Genomic DNA, 17210 nt, shown 5'->3' on the forward strand with positions numbered 1-17210 from the left:
CTTTAGAAACCGTTGTGAGGAATAGCTAGTGGTAGTTAAATGATGTAGTGATAGTTAACAGAGAGAAAAGCTTTTCTCTCACTCCAAGCTATATTTTTATTATCACTATTAACATAAATAGAAAATAAATATTACAATAGTTATTAAATAAGCAAAAGATAATGTTGCATTTAGTTATACGATTAAGTAGAGGTTTTCAAATATTTGTTAGCTTTGTGCAACCGAAATTATATGAGGAAGCAAAAACCACAAATACAGAAAATAAGAACTTTTCTGTTTGAACAGAAACGAGGACACTGGGGAGGCCCTTTCAATGCAGGCCAGACTTTTAGGGGCTCGACAGAACACAGCTGGAGAAACATCCACACCACACGCGGTTTCACCTGCCACACGGCAGCCCCGGTGCCCGGATCACTGTGCGTGGAGACTTAGGCTCACGGGCAAACCTCCTCCGGGTTCCGGTCAGTGTGCTGCCTCCCTATCCACTGGGAGCCGTTTTGCGTTTCGGATGCTCCCAGGCTCTCCCGCAGTTTAAAGACTTAACTCAGCGGCTTTCAGGGCCTGTGGTTAAGGGGCTCCGAAAGAACTGTTGCCGGTGGACCGGTTCAGGGTCTTGACTTCGCCACACAAAAGAACTTGAGAGCACGTCCAAAGTAAAGGTAAGCAAGGGAGTTGATTGCACAGCGAAAGTGCACTCTGCCAGCTGATCGGAGCGGCCGCTCAAAGGCGAGGCAGTGCTGGCCGACACTGGGGAAAGCCCCTTTATGGGGGTCTTACATGATTATTCATGAAGGGCTGGGAAGAGGTGTTGCCATTAAGCATGTTCTGGGCTGTCTCCTGGTGGCACGTGTGCTGTGGTTGTGCATGCTAGTACACACATCGCATGTCTCATTAGCATCGTAAATCTCCACTCAGTTCTTTAGTATTCTAATGAGCGCAGGTCAGCCCAAGGACACTCATCTTGGGTTTCTGCACTTGGATGAATTCGCGGATTTTTCCTTCGCTCTTTGACCTCCTCGGTGCAGTATGGTCTAACCACGAGCCTGGGATGCGGCTTGTGCACCGCAGGGGGCTTGTTCTCGCCATCTATTTAGCAAGTTTGCTCTCCTTAAAGTGAGGCTATGACCACCTTCTCTGACCTACCTCAGAACCTGTTGCTTAGCTTCAGAAATCCAGCCTGGTGCTGGGCTTCCTTACAGCCTGAGGTCAAGGGATGCCCCTGAGACTTAACTGCCCTTGGATACCAATTTTCAGTAACAGAAAAGAATGAAAATAAAGTTCACATGAGGGCTAGTGCTGCTGGCAATGAGAAGGTCCTGTGACTATTTTTATTACCACTTCCACGATAAGGAGGTGATCTTTCATTCTCATTTCTCTCTCTGTAATATTTTGCATTCTCCAACTATTATCTGTAAGAACATCTTAGAGCATTTGAAAAGCAGAGAAAATATATAATAAAAACCACAACCAACCACACCGTCTTAATGATAGCACTATTGTTTTGTAATTCCTTCCAGTATCTTTGCCCAAGGTTTATTACTTGTTGAGTATTTGCAATTGTCCTCAGTAAAATTCTGAGACATGATTTTTAATTTAACATACCTTAAGATTTTTGTTTGCAGGTGGCTGAATTTCTTCAGAAAAATTATTTTAAAGGTTACTCAACACTGAGCAGTTAGTATTCTATTCATTCAGGTGGCCATTCTCTGACGCCTGTATTGCTTCCATCTGTTGGGAAACGAACCCAGAGGAGAATATTGTTTTTCTTTTGCTAACAACAACATCCGTTAGGACAGATTTCCACATGTCTGATTGCTGGGGCCGATGACACAAACATTGACAATGGCGCTTCACGCGTGTTGACTGATGATTTCCAAAAGCTTATCTTCCCAGTAGGCGGTTTGCCAGATGCTTCCAGAAATAGATGAGAATGCCAGTTTCATCACACTGTTGCCAGCACTAGCTATGTCCACTACATTTTAATGCTAGTGTAATAGGCAAAGGGGACCTGCTGTCTGTTTCACCATTCATTTCTTTGCATGGTTTTCAGGTGGGACATTCCATCCTCCTGGAGAGGCCAGATCACTATGTCTCCCAGGAGGCCCTGGCAGAAGCTGCTCTGGTGTCCAGCTCCTGTGTGAAGCCTCCCTGATTCCCTGCTCTTGGAACAGACTTCTTTTCTGCCCTTTAAACACCCCTAACATCATGCGTGGGCCTTTGCTATGACACAATTGTTCCCCATTCTGCATCGTCATGAGGCTGTCTACACCCTTTCTCTCTCCTGGGCAGGGCTCCAGCTCTCCAGGGGATGGGGATGTGTGTTACTCTCTTAGTCCCCTGCCTTGTCCAGCACAGCACTGTACATGCCACAGAGGCCCCACAGAGCTTGATCAAAAACTAACAATGATTAAACCAAAATTATGAATGGACAAAAAATTACCATCAAGAAACCTCAGCATTTTAATGTTCATGAGGGGGATGTAGGGTAAATGCACCTGATAGTAATAACTTCAGCATACCCTTAGAATGACCCTGTATGGCAGATGCGCCTAAATGTGTGTTCCGCGCTAGGGAATCCAGGAGTGGCCAACCCGGAGATTCATTCTATGTCTATGATAAACATCTGAGCCCCTGGCCTGTTCTGTGGAACGCAGGCCGTTCAGGGGATTGAGGCCCTGAGTTTGGGATTGGATGAAGGTTGCCAGGTGGAGGTTACCAGGAGGGTGTTAAGTGAAAATGCTATGTACACGGCATGCTGTTCAGAAGAGGTTACAGTTTTCCTGCCCGGCCTGCCACCACTGGAGCATTTCTGTACATAAGGCGATTTCCCTGTTCAGCCCACCACCATTGAACACTCTCCCTGCACATAAGCCCCTAATAAAACCCCATGGCTTGGTTGCTAGCTCTGGGTCTCTTCTTCAGCCTTCCTATTGAGCTTAATAGGGGTTCAGCACAACCGTGGAACAAAGAACAACAAAAAAATTGGGGATCTTAGCTCTAGTTTTCTTTCCTCCCTGAATCACATATGAAGGGAGTCATGTGGCCTTTCAGCCTTATCCCATTTGAAAACAGAGGCTGTAGGATCAAATCTCAATCCCCTTAGTCCTATATTTAGGAGTCAAACTCTGACTTGTTCATGGGGCTGGCATCAGATAGCAGAGCACACAGGCAATTTGGAGCAGGAAGCTGCTGGACGCTCTGCCTTCTTTATCCAAATAGTGAGGTTACATGGGGAGAGCTGTGGTCCTGAACTTATTGATTCACTTGAGTTTTTTTTAGGGACCTACTATGTGCCAAGCATTGAGCTGCCTCTGATAGTGAAGGTAGAATGTGATCAATAATAGGTGTGTTTAACAACACTGTTGTCTGAGCTACTTATGATGTTAGATCTTGATGTCAGGGAAGCCAGCTGATCAGAGTTGCCATTCAGTATTTGGCCTCACTAGTAATTTCTTCATTCTATAAAGCAGAGCTTCTTGTGCACTAGCAAGCATCAGCACACCTGGAAGACTTGTTAAAACACAAATTTCTGGACCCACTCACTGAGTTCCTGCTTCAGCAGACCTGGGGTGAGAGCTGACAATTTGCATTTCTAACACATTTGCAGGTGATGTTGCTGGTCTGGGGAACCACAATTTGAGCGCCACAGCTGTCAATTGAAATAATAACAGTTCCCATATGTAGGCGATTTACCTGTGCCAGGTGTTATGTGGACAGCTTTACTTGCCTTATCTCAATCTCCAGAGAGACTTACAAAGGAACTATTGATAGCTTTAATTTCTGAGATGAGATATCTGAGAGTAAAAGCTGTGAAAACCCTATTGAAGCTGGCACAGTGAGTGAGATTGGGGCTGAGCCCCCGTCTCTCTGGCTCCAGTCACACTGCTAATCCATGCTTGGTGCATCCACCCGGTTACCAAGCCACTCTACCTCCTTGGGGACCCTTCTCCTCGATTACCAATGAGTCACCTTCAGATAACACTGTGCCCCCCACAGGCAGTGCAGATGCCACCTAACAGAACATTCCCAGTTCCTCCTTCAAATTCTTGGGATGTTGTTGCCTTCACCCCACTTCTCCATGTGCCATAATCACTCAATAAATTGTTCCTGTCATTTTAAATGATTGCCTTTTAAAGATCAATAAAAAAGATCAAAGATTATATTTTATCTTCATGATTCCTTCATGACGCCCTTCCTTTCTTTATGGAGATCTGTATTTCTGACCTTTTCCTTATTCCTTCTCCCTGTAGAACTTTCAACAATTCTTTCAGAGCAGGTCTATGGGCTGTGAATTCCATCCAGTTTTTGTTTGTCTGAGAAAGTCTTTGTTTCTCCTTTACTTTTGAAGATGATCTTTCTGGATAAACAAAGGGTTTTCTTTCTTTTCTTTCAAGACTAAATGTTTCATTCCATCCTCCCACGGTTTGTGTGTTTTCTGATGAGAAGTCTGCTGTGATTCTTATCTTTGCTCCTCTCTAGGTAAGAGGTTTCTCCCACGGCCCTTGTCTTGTTTCAAGATTTTCTCTTAGTCTTTGGGTTTTCTGCAGTTTGAACATAATATATCTAGGGGTGTGTGTTTGTGACTTTTGTTTATTTGTTGCTTGTTTTGTATTTATCAGTTCTCTGGGTCTATCATTCATTTTGAAAAGTTATTAGCCATTATTACTTTGAACACTTATGTGCTGTTCTCTTTCTTTCTGGTATTCCAATAACACATACATAAAGCCTTTTGATGTTGTTCTACAGTTCTTAAGGATTCTATTGTTTTTTATTAAATATGTTTTTCTCTTTGCATTTCAGTTTGGGAAGTTTCTGTTGCCACATGCTCAAGCTCACTGATTCTTTCCTTGGCTCTGTCTAGGCTACTGAAGAGCCCATCAAAGGCATTCATCATTTCTTTTGCAGTGATTTGATATTTTGTATTTACTTTTGATTCTTTCCTAGTATTTTCATCACTCTGCTTATATTACTTATCTGTTGTTGCATGTTATCTAGTTTTTCACTGGAACCCTTAACATACTAACCATATTATTTTAAATTATCTGGCTAATAATTCAGAGCAATAGGAACTGAGGTCAACAGGCCTTAATGTGAGGATTTATGTCCATCTGGCTCAGAGTTGGGCTGTGTTCAATATTTGCTGTAGGTGCCAGAAGCCTCGCCTCTTGACCTTGAGTCCTGCTCTTCAAAGCCTCTGTCTGGAGCTCTTTCAACTGTAATTCACTGCTGTTATACTGAAGCCCTGTTGATGAGGTGGTAAATTGTAGGGGAAGGAGAGTGTCCTATAATCATCAAATTAAATCTCAGTCTTTCTGTGGGGCTCTGTGTCTGGCCTGTGACTTCACAAGTGTTTCCCCCAGCCTTAGGTGAGACTGGAAGGCTGGAGGGAGCTGCAGTAGAAAATGCCCTTCCCCAGGCTGGAATGAGGCTGAGAAGTCTTTCCCCTGGAGAGTGGACCTTCCAGGGGAAGGAGAAGGCTCTGGTGTATTTCATAAGGAATACTCTTCCTTTCCCTGCCAAAGCTGGGAGCAGCTCTTTCCAGGATCTTCACCATCAGAACCTGAAGGGCTCCTGGAGATAAAATCCACAAAAGCATGGGGTCTCCCCAAGGCTGAAGTGCCCAGTCTTACATTGCCTTCCTCAGTCTCATACATTCCGTTCATAGAAATGTGTCAACTTGATCATCTAACTGTTCCTACAAGTTTATATCTACAGCGGCTTCTGCTCCAGAGAGGCAGAGCTCAGCTGTGATTCTCTGGACTCATCCAGAGATGGAGAGATTCCAGATTTCTGGGTAGTGACTTACCCTGTTGTCAAAAGGCAAACTTACAACAAACTTAAAGGTCTTAATGGGCTTTTATTTGCAATTTGTCAACACCTCATTCTATAGAGTCTGTGTTCTAACGAGCCGAGCATAGGAGGTTGGCTTCATGGGCATAAAGGGGCTGAAGAAAGCAGAAACAGAAAGCAGATTGGGCACTTTGAAGATATTTTCCTTGTAGGACTAAAACAAAGAAAACTTTATTATGCTGACTGGTCATTTTGAAGATATTTTCCTTATGGGACTAAAACAAAGGAAACTTTCTTATGCTGACTCAGGTTGACCAGAATCTCCCATTTTTTAGGAAAACTGGTTCATTTCAAAGTTCAGTTTCATTAGGTAGCCCTCAGTACATTGACTCCGTTCTGGTCTGCCCAGGGCCTAGTGCAGGAAGCCAGTCCTAAACAATGGCCTCCTATAAGCTCTGTTTCACACTGTGAACTCAGTTCTCCAGTAGGTTCAAGAAAGGTTATTGATTTTCAATTTGTCCAACTTTTATTTGTTGGAAGGACTGGAGTGATGACTTCCAAGCTCTTTACATATAAACTTGAAACCTAAACTCTCTTCCTTATAAGTAAAGGAAAAATGCCCCCTTTCATGAATATATCAATGTATGTCATCCGTCAACTCTTTGACATAATTTACATAGATAAACCCAATTTTTAGCATTTTCTAATTGAACAAGAGACTTATGGTTTTTTCCCAGGAAACGTTGTGTCCACTTCTCCATTCCCTTGTATGAGATTTTTTTCGGGAAACAGGAGCCCAGGAGAGCTCAGGTGACACCATTTTAGAATTAATGCCATCTTAAAACCAGCAAGGTGCATTCCTTGCCAATCACAACCCATGGCCATAAGATGTTTATGGCTAAGGAAGCAGTTTACAATGACTGCAAGGACAAACTCCTGTGACAACAAAATGTCCAGATGGCCCAATATACATAATAATATATGCCTTCAAGATAATTCTTATTATGCTTTGATGTACATATGCACTAAAATGCCAAAGACAGTTTTCTTTAAATCAGCAGAATAATAAATTTTGTCATGCTATCAGCCCTTCTGCACATAGTCATAGCTTAGCTCAGCTTTTGCATAGATAAGACTGCTATGGAAGAAAAACTTAAAACAAGGATGATATGTTCCTTCTCTCACTTCCTGAGGATCCCCACTCTGTAATTGGAGTAGCTTTCAATAAATGATCTCATTGTATTGTATTCTGTAACTCACCTTGAATTCCTTCCTGCACAAGATCCAAGAACCCTCCCTTGGGGTCTGGATTGGGACTCCTTTTTCCGGTAACAAGATAATAAATGAGAGATGGAATTAATTCAAAACAGCACTTGTTGGAGTAACATAAAGGGGTAAAGATCATAGGAAGTTGGGAGAATCACTTCTTGTTTGGTCCAATATTTGAAACACTGTCATCAAATGAGCCCCGAATATTTTCATATTATTTGAATGACTGACTTCTAGTCCCTAGATTTTATCTTCCCAGGAATGTATAAATAACTTTAACAACATGCTGTATTAAAACACATCGACACAATTATTTTACAAAATGAGTGTATTTTTTCAATATATTGGGATTAAAATACATGATCAAAGTAATAAGAATTTTTCCCACTCCTCCTTCCCCTCCTGGCAACCTCACCTCCAGGATTTGTAACAGAGCCTCTGCCCTGAGCAGCCCTGTCCTCACCAGTGCTTGCAAACTGCAAATTATATGCAAGTTGTTAAAACAGTGCCTGGAGGCCTTTATCAGCCTGCTAAGGCTTATACATGTTTTGTTTGGTTGAAAGGAATAAAGCAATTAAAATCGGATGCGTTCTGTTTATACGTGAGATTTAATGTAACATCTCCAGTGCCTCTCGATGTCTCAAGGCACTCTCTGATACCAAGAACACAGAGGGATCTTTTCTGAACTTCTCGCAGGAAGTGGGTGAGGCCTCTCATGGGGTTTGGGAAGCGTCTCTTCCTTTCTCCAGAATCGTATGCTTTGTGAGCAGAGATCTTCAATGGATTTATCTAAACAACTGTGTGCAGTGGGAAGTCAAAGACAGTGGATTTCAGGGAATTAAAAACCTGAGGGTTTCAGGAAGAAAAGGCAATTTGAGGCATTTGGACTTAATGAAACTTACTCAGATGGTGACAGCAGCATTTTCTTGGATGCACAATTGGCCACTGGGGATGCTCATACAGCTTTTTTTTTTTTAAGGACTTGGTGGCTTCCCAGACAGGAAGAATTTGTTTTGACTAATTGTGTTCTCTAATGAACCCCTAAACACACTTCCTCTGATAAGCCTGATGAAGTGCTTCACCTGGGAAAAGTCTTGGTGCTGATTTCCTCCACCTGGCTCTCTGGGCTGCACTTGAAGCTAGCCTGGCTCCGTGCTTGCCAACTGATTCTCCATCCTCCTCCACACCCAAATGACTTGTTTCATGATGGCCAAGCGGTTAAGACAATGATCCAGATAGGGCAGCCATGGAAAGCCATACGTAGGTATCTTTGAAACCTTTGATGGTTGTACTTTGGCAAGGAATAAATTATTTATATTACTATTGGATTTTCCATTCTTTTATTCCATTGCTTCACTGATCCATTTGGATGTCACACAAGCCTCAAATTTAACAAATGTGAAATAGAATGCTTAATGCTAATCTCTACAACTTATTTCTCCCCGTGTTCACCTGCTGTTCCTCTTTCTGCAGTGGGCTTTCCCCAGAGTTTCAGATGGCGGTTCCCTCTCATTCTTCGGGTCTCACCATAAGTGTCACCATCCTGGAGAGTCTTTTCTTGACCACCTGTTACTGAATGAATTGTGTCTCTACTCCCCATCCCTCCACCACCCCTGCAATTCATGTGCTAAAGCCCTAATCCCCCAATGTTACAGCATCTGGAGATGGGGCTTTTAGGAGGTCATTAAGTGTCAGGCCTCTGAGCCCAAGCTAAGCCATCATATTCCCTGTCACCTACACCTATGCATCCAGATGGCCTGAAGTAACTGAAGAATCACAAAAGAAGTGAAAATGGCCTGTTCCTGCCTTAACTGATGACATTACCTTCTGAAATTCCTTCTCCTGGCTCATCCTGGCTCAAAAGCTCCCCCACTGAGCACCTTGTGACCCCCACCCCTGCCTGCCAGAGAACAACCCCTTTGACTATAATTTTCTTTTACCTACCCAAATCCTATAAAACAGCCCTACCCTTCTCTGACTCTGTTTTGGGACTCAGTCCGCCTGCACCCAGGTGAAATAAACAGCCTTGTTGCTCGCACAAAGCCTGTTTGGTGGTCTCTTTACATGGACATGAGTGAAATTAAGGTTAAATGAGGTCAAAAGAGAGGGGTCTGTGAATCTGCAGACTTAATGGTGGAGCTCATGCACTCTCTTCCTCCAGGGACATGCACAGAGGGAAGGCTCTGTGGGGTTTTGACAAAAAAGAGTCTAACTCTGTAAAATATTTGAAGGGATTTATTCTGAGCCACAAATGAGTGACCAAGGCCTGAGGCATAGTCTCAAGAGGTCCAGAGAACATGTACTCCAGGTGATTGGGTTATAGCTTGATCTCATACATTTTAGGGGGATAGAAATTATAGATAAAAACAGAAATGAATATGTGCAAGGTGTACATTGGTTTGGCCTGGAGAGGCAGGGGCTCCCAGGTCATAGGTGGATTGAAAGATTTCCTGATGGCAGTTGGTTGACAGGGTTAAGCTCTGCCTGAAGACTTGAAGTCAGCAGAAAGAAATGCTAAGATAAGGAGGGTTGTGGAAGCCAAGTTTCTTGTTATGTAGATGAAGCCTCTAGGTAGCAGGCCTCAGAAAATAGATATTAATAGTAAATGTCTTTTATCAGGTGCTAAAATGTACCAGACTCTTAGTTAAATCTCTCCCGGGTTAGGAAAATACCTGGAAAGGGAAGGGGATTCTCTACAGAATGTAGATTTTCCCCATGACAGACAGCTTTGCAGGGCCATTCCAAAATATGTCAATGAAATATGTTCTGGGGGAAAATATTTTGATTTCTTTCAGGGCCTGCTATCTGACATGTGACGCTCTACTAGAGTCAGGTTGGAATTTGGTATCTTATTGCTACATGGATTTTCTTCTGTCAGTCTTAAGATCTACATTTTAGTGTTAAAGCTGGTCAGTTGTGCCTGAATTCCAGGGGAGGAGGGTATAAGGAGGCATGTCTGACACCCACTTCCCATCATGGTCTGAACCAGTTTAGTTTGAAATCCCCTTGGCCAAGAGGAGGGTCCCTTCAGTCAGGGGACTTTGAATTTTATTTTTGGTTCACAGAGGACACTGTGACAAGGTAGTCATTTGCAACCCAGGAAGTGAGGCCTCACCAGAATCCGACCATGCTGGCACCTGATTTTGGACTTGCAGCCTCCAGAACTATGAGAAAATCCATCCTTTTGTTTAAGCCACCAAGTCTGTGATATTATGTTATGGCAGCCTGAGTGACTAACACATCACCTGATGTGAAGTAGCCCCCATTATATTCTTCATCAAGACACCTTGCATTTTCCCTTTATAGCGACCATCCCAATCTGTGGGAATTTTGCTGATGGTCCATCTGAAGGTCAGGCTTGGCCAGGTCAGAACAATGACCCTTTCGTGCATCATTCACCTCTATGGCCCTTTCCCCACCCCATGGACAGCACTGCAGAGCAAAAATAAGTGAGCAATAAAGACCTGTTAGAAAAATAATTTCAGGATGTCAATCCTGTTAGATGACTTTAAAATTAATACTTCCTATATTTGCATAAGGGTGGACTATTTTGTACTCACATGGTCTTAAAATATCCACTCAGAAACCCTATGAAATGGTGGGCCATTTGTATCCTAGTATCCAGGTATCCGAGGTATCCAGAGAGTTATGTCCTATTTCAGAAGGAGAAAGCCGAACATTCAAAGCAGAGAGAAACCTCACTCTTCAGTTTTCTTTGTGAAGAGAGCACTCTGGGGATCTGTTTCATAAATAATAAAGAATGACAGACACAGAGAGGGAGAAGCAGGACAAGATACAAAGACAAAGAGGAAAGGGGCAGCAGTATGGAAGAAAACAGGCCAGGCAGGAGCAGGAAGAGAAAGCGTGGAAAGTCGCAGAGACGCAGAGGCCAAGGGTTTGGAGAATGGGGCCAGGGGGAGCAGAAAAAATAAGCGTGGAATGTCACAGAGATGCAGGGGCCGCAGGGTGGAGAGTGAGGCCGGGGGCAGCATAAAGAGTAAGCATGGAAAGTCTCAGAGATGCAGGGGCTGAGGGATGGAGAGTGAGGACACTTGTGATGGAGTGGGAAGTTCAAAAACCCAGAGAGGGAGCAGGAGTGGTCCTTTCATAATAAGACGTTTGGGACATCAGACTGTTAGAGTTGGTATTTAGGCAGACATGAGCAAGGCAGAAGAGGGCCCCCTGCCCCAGGGATGTCAGGTGACCATCAGGTGATAGCCAGGTTGTTGTTAAGCTGTCTCTAACTGGCCATGCCTGGCACTAGGGAAAGGCTGTCTTCCAGTAGATAAGAAACATCCAAAGCTGGTGATCAGCTTCCTGATAGGATCTCAGGAGCTGCATGAGTGGGCCCAAGTATGTGCACTAAATGGCAAAATGGCAGAGTTTAAATGGTATGTGACCTTCCTCTAGGAATGCTTACCTGGAAAGGGAAGAGTGTCTCAAATGAGCTTGCACACAATTTCAGCAAACACACTGCGCATGCTCCTCTCCCAAGTGCTGGCAGGCCACTGTGCATGGGAGCAGGCCACTGTGCATGGGAGCAGCCTGCTGCAAGGGAAGAATCAGGGAAGAAGAAATGTGGACCCTGGAGTCATGTCATACAAGACCCCACCCAAGTCGAGGGTCAGACAGAGCACTTGGATCTCTCAAGTCACCTGCTTGGCCCTTTCCAACTGTACTTTACTCCCTTTCATTCCTTCTCTAAAACTTTTTAGTAAACTTTTACTCCTGCTCTAAAACTTGCCTCAGTCTCTCACCCTGCCTTCTGTCCCTTGGCTGTATTTCTTTTGGGAGGCAAGAATTGAGTTGCCGCAGACTTGTACAGATCCACCCCTGCTAACAAGACTAGACCGCAGCCTCCAAAGGCAGCCCCCACAGTGGGCGACTGCTGACACGGGGGTCTGGGGAATGATGACCTCAGTCACAAATTTGCCTTAGACTGATATATCATTTGCACTTAAATGTTTATAGAATGGCTGGCAGGTGCGATGACCCAGGGGCAAGGAAAAGCTTGGGTTGCCCCAAAGTTCAGAACCTCAAGAGCAGTTCTAAAGTAGATAGTTCTTTCTCTTGGCATGGTGGCCAATTCCAAGGGAAGAAGCTCTGAATAGGATGGCCTCCTGTATTTGGGAGCTGAGACTGCTTGGGATTGCTCAGCCAGTTCACTTGCAGACTGAAAACTGAAGCTGTGTGTGACCTCCAGGACAGCCCCAATTTCTATGCCCATGACCATGTATTGCATATAGTTTCTTTCTTCTCCATTATCAGGAGCTACTTTCTATCTGGCTCGACAGGACAATGTGCCCGGTCATGTGGAGATCAAACGTGTTCCCCGAATGTTTAGTATGCAGTGTGTGCACACACACAACCCATGCCTTAGATATATGACTTGTCTTCGTGAATTGTGAAAGCATACCTTTTCTTCCCTCAGCTTGCCTTTCCAGAATAACAATAAGGTAAAGCCCACATGGCTCCCAAATAGGATCTTTGGGGATTCCAATTATCTGATAATTGGCACCAAAGTGATCCTCCCGACTTGAAGTGGGAGGAAATTTGGATTTCTAAACTAGGGCAAACGCTTCTTATGAAGCATCAATGTGTGTTGTGTTCCCTATTCTCTTTGCTTTAAAAAATAAAGAGAATTATATTTCTTTTTCTTCAGGCAACTATGCAGACTATCAAAAGACATAGATATCTGAAAACTCTGTCTACCTATTCCCTTTTAGCCATCATTTGGAAATAAATTTGATCCTCGGTTACTGCTTGACATAATGTACAGGTGACCAGCAGGAGGGAAAGCAAAGTATAAACAGATCCAGTTTGTTGATAGGGATTGAATGATGCAGCAACTTGATTGCATTGAGCCATTTAAACTTTCTTTTTCTTTTTTAAGCTACAGCTTGAATTAAAAAAATGAAGTAAACTCGAGAAATCCATTAAGCCAGATTAGTATTGAACTCCAGTCAACACCATCACCTGTGGTCATGAGATCTGGCTGCGGGTGAAACAAAAAGTAAAGTCTGGCTCCTGCTTCTCATATCCACACTTATGCAAATCACCTGAGATTAAAGAAAACCCTTTAACTGGTGTTAGAGAGGGGGCCTAAGGTGGAAGATGTAAAGCATGAACTACCTACAGTGATGCCTTGACACCACAGAACCAAAAGCTCCAGACTTCTGTTCTGAGGATGGAAACGCGGTTCAGCTGGACTTAACTGTGCTTAGAACCCCACGCTGGATGTGTGTGGTTCCCCTAGAAGGACCACTAGGGAGGCTTACAGAGAGGAGCCACAACGATAGAAAGCAGTGACTGCTGGGCTAATTAATAACGATAACTGTGAAAGGTCATAAGTGGGGAATTGAAGAAAAGAGGAAACTAATATTTAAATGCCTCACAATGTGTGATGCTTAATTCAGAGAATGAAGTCCAAGTCTGCAAGCAGTAGATTTTGCATTAAATGAACTGAAATTGGAATAGGACTCAGTGGGTATTTCATTTTGCCTTGGTCTTAGGTTAAGTAATTAAAACCAACATCAGGTTGTGCCTGAAAGTTACAGCAACTGAGCAACGGCTAATTGTTGTAGCGGCGAAATTAGCAGAGGATCAAAGAGAATTTCAGAGTTTCTTGCCAGAGTAGATATGCATAAAATTCTATCCTCTGGTCCAACAAAATACATGCAGGGTACAATTAAGTTTAGCTAATTAAATTAAGTATAAATTAACTGTTTTTTTATTTCTTACACTGTATTAACATTTATCAAGACTTTGACCAAAAAGTAGAGATTTTATAGTTGGAAGGGACCCAGGTGATTAGCCTATCCCCCATCCTCCATTAAGAGCTTCACCCTCACCATTTCTCATTTCCCTAGACACATCATTGTTCACACTCTACTTGAATCATCCCAGAGACAGAGAACTCACTACCACTCCCTTCCACTTTTGAAATGACGGTGGGAAATGTGTTGAATTCATAGAAGAGAATGATCATTTGTCAGATTCAAGAAAGACATTGAAAAATGAAAAAGTTACGAAGAGGGGATTTCAGAATGAGTGCATTCTAGTGATCACATGTGAGGTGAACCCCAAAACATTGTAATGCTAGAAAGTGGAACATTGTGTGGCCTACGCTCACAGCATCATTGTGCGGGAAGAAACTGGGAGAAGGGCGATCTCATTCTTTGAAGGGTGGCTTTTCTAGCAAGGATCGACTTCCATTTCTTTGCTTCCAGTAAAGAAGGTTGAGCTCATCCCAAAAGGCTAGAATGAATAGAAGTGGAATTTCTTTGACAGCTTACATTGTTGAACGGTTTGGATCATGGCAGTAGTCTCCAAACTCACCTGCCAACAGTCCTGCAAACTCTGTTAAATTTTATCCATTCAGCATCTAGATATTAGATATTATTTTAAAAATATTTTTATAATAAAGGATTACCTTATGAACAATAATATGCACAGGTCTTACCATCTTAAGTATCTATTTCAATGAATTTTGTCAATGGTGTGTGCGCCTGTGATCGTCCACCCAAGGCATGATATAGAATACTTTTGCCATGAAACCCCCAACCAAGAAGTTCCCTAGTGTCCTTTCCAGTTGATACCCTTAGTCTAGAAAGGCAAGCACCTTCTGATTCTGTCACTGCAGATGAGTTTAGCTGTGTTCTTCGATCTCATACAAATGAAAGCATACAGAATGCCTACTTTGGGCAATGGCTTTATTTTTGCGACTCAGTCATAGTATTGTGTATTAGCAGTAGTCCTTGCCTTTTTATTGCCAAGAAGCATTTTATGAATATACTTCAATTTGTTTATCTACTCATCTGTTGATGGACATTTATGTTGTTTCCAGTTATGAACTATTATAAACAAGGCTGTTATGAACACTCTTGTACAAGTCTTCTTGTGGACACAGATTTTCTTTTTTTTTTTTTTGGGGGGAACGTCCTTAAGATTTTTTTTTTTCTTTTTTTTTTTTTTTTTTCTTTTCTTTTCTTTTATTATTATTATTATTATACTTTAGGTTTTATGGTACATGTGCGCAATGTGCAGGTAAGTTACATATGTATACATGTGCCATGCTGGTGCGCTGCACCCACCAACTCGTCATCTAGCATTAGGTATATCTCCCAATGCTATCCCTCCCCCCTCCCCCCATCCCACAACAGTCCCCAGAGTGTGATGTTCCCCTTCCTGTGTCCATGTGTTCTCATTGTTCAATTCCCACCTATGAGTGAGAATATGCGGTGTTTGGTTTTTTGTTCTTGCGATAGTTTACTGAGAATGATGATTTCCAATTTCATCCATGTCCCTACAAAGGACGTGAACTCATCATTTTTTATGGCTGCATAGTATTCCATGGTGTATATGTGCCACATTTTCTTAATCCAGTCTATCATTGTTGGACATTTGGGTTGGTTCCAAGTCTTTGCTATTGTGAATAATGCCGCAATAAACATACATGTGCATGTGTCTTTATAGCAGCATGATTTATAGTCCTTTGGGTATATACCCAGTAATGGGATGGCTGGGTCAAATGGAATTTCTAGTTCTAGATCCCTGAGGAATCGCCACACTGACTTCCACAAGGGTTGAACTAGTTTACAGTCCCACCAACAGTGTAAAAGTGTTCCTATTTCTCCACATCCTCTCCAGCACCTGTTGTTTCCTGACTTTTTAATGATTGCCATTCTAACTGGTGTGAGATGGTATCTCATTGTGGTTTTGATTTGCATTTCTCTGATGGCCAGTGATGGTGAGCATTTTTTCATGTGTTTTTTGGCTACATAAATGTCTTCTTTTGAGAAGTGTCTGTTCATGTCCTTCGCCCACTTTTTGATGGGGTTGTTTGTTTTTTTCTTGTAAATTTGTTGGAGTTCATTGTAGATTCTGGATATTAGCCCTTTGTCAGATGAGTAGGTTGCGAAAATTTTCTCCCATTTTGTAGGTTGCCTGTTCACTCTGATGGTGGTTTCTTTTGCTGTGCAGAAGCTCTTGAGTTTAATTAGATCCCATTTGTCAATTTTGGCTTTTGTTGCCATTGCTTTTGGTGTTTTAGACATGAAGTCCTTGCCCATGCCTATGTCCTGAATGGTAATGCCTAGGTTTTCTTCTAGGGTTTTTATGGTTTTAGGTCTAACATTTAAGTCTTTAATCCATCTTGAATTGATTTTTGTATAAGGTGTAAGGAAGGGATCCAGTTTCAGCTTTCTACATATGGCTAGCCAGTTTTCCCAGCACCATTTATTAAATAGGGAATCCTTTCCCCATTTCTTGTTTTTGTCAGGTTTGTCAAAGATCAGATACTTGTAGATATGTGGCATTATTTCTGACGGCTCTGTTCTGTTCCATTGATCTATATCTCTGTTTTGGTACCAGTACCATGCTGTTTTGGTTACTGTAGCCTTGTAGTATAGTTTGAAGTCAGGTAGTGTGATGCCTCCAGCTTTGTTCTTTTGGCTTAGGATTGACTTGGCGATGCGGGCTCTTTTTTGGTTCCATATGAACTTTAAAGTAGTTTTTTCCAATTCTGAGAAGAAAGTCATTGGTAGCTTGATGGGGATGGCATTGAATCTGTAAATTACCTTGGGAAGGATGGCCATTTTCATGATATTGATTCTTCCTACCCATGAGCATGGAATGTTCTTCCATTTGTTTGTATCCTCTTTTATTTCCTTGAGCAGTGGTTTGTAGTTCTCCTTGAAGAGGTCTTTCACATCCCTTGTAAGTTGGATTCCTAGGTATTTTATTCTCTTTGAAGCAATTGTGAATGGGAGTTCACTCATGATTTGGCTCTCTGTTTGTCTGTTATTGATGTATAAGAATGCTTGTGATTTTTGCACGTTGATTTTGTATCCTGAGACTTTGCTGAAGTTGCTTATCAGCTTAAGGAGATTTTGGGCTGAGACAATGGGGTTTTCTAGATATACTATCATGTCATCTGCAAACAGGGACAATTTGATTTCCTCTTTTCCTAATTGAATACCTTTGATTTCCTTCTCCTGCCTAATTGCCCTGGCCAGAACTTCCAACACTATATTGAATAGAAGTGGTGAGAGAGGGCATCCCTGTCTTGTGCCAGTTTTCAAAGGGAATGCTTCCAGTTTTTGCCCATTCAGTATGATATTGGCTGTGGGTTTGTCATAAATAGCTCTTAT

General features: G+C 42.6%; 1 long non-coding RNA gene across 1 annotated transcript in view; it reads left to right on the forward strand.

Annotated features, from left to right (window-relative positions):
* Positions 1–349: 349 nt before the first annotated feature.
* The window catches only part of LOC129022111 (uncharacterized), a 195283-nt gene continuing 178422 nt past the window's right edge, over positions 350–17210 (forward strand). The window contains exon 1 of the long non-coding RNA XR_008496229.2: positions 350–659. This is a non-coding gene — a long non-coding RNA (uncharacterized LOC129022111). The remainder of the gene's footprint in view (positions 660–17210) is intronic.

The sequence above is a fragment of the Pongo pygmaeus genome, chromosome 21 (genome assembly GCF_028885625.2).
Source record: "Pongo pygmaeus isolate AG05252 chromosome 21, NHGRI_mPonPyg2-v2.0_pri, whole genome shotgun sequence".
NCBI lineage: Eukaryota > Metazoa > Chordata > Mammalia > Primates > Hominidae > Pongo > Pongo pygmaeus.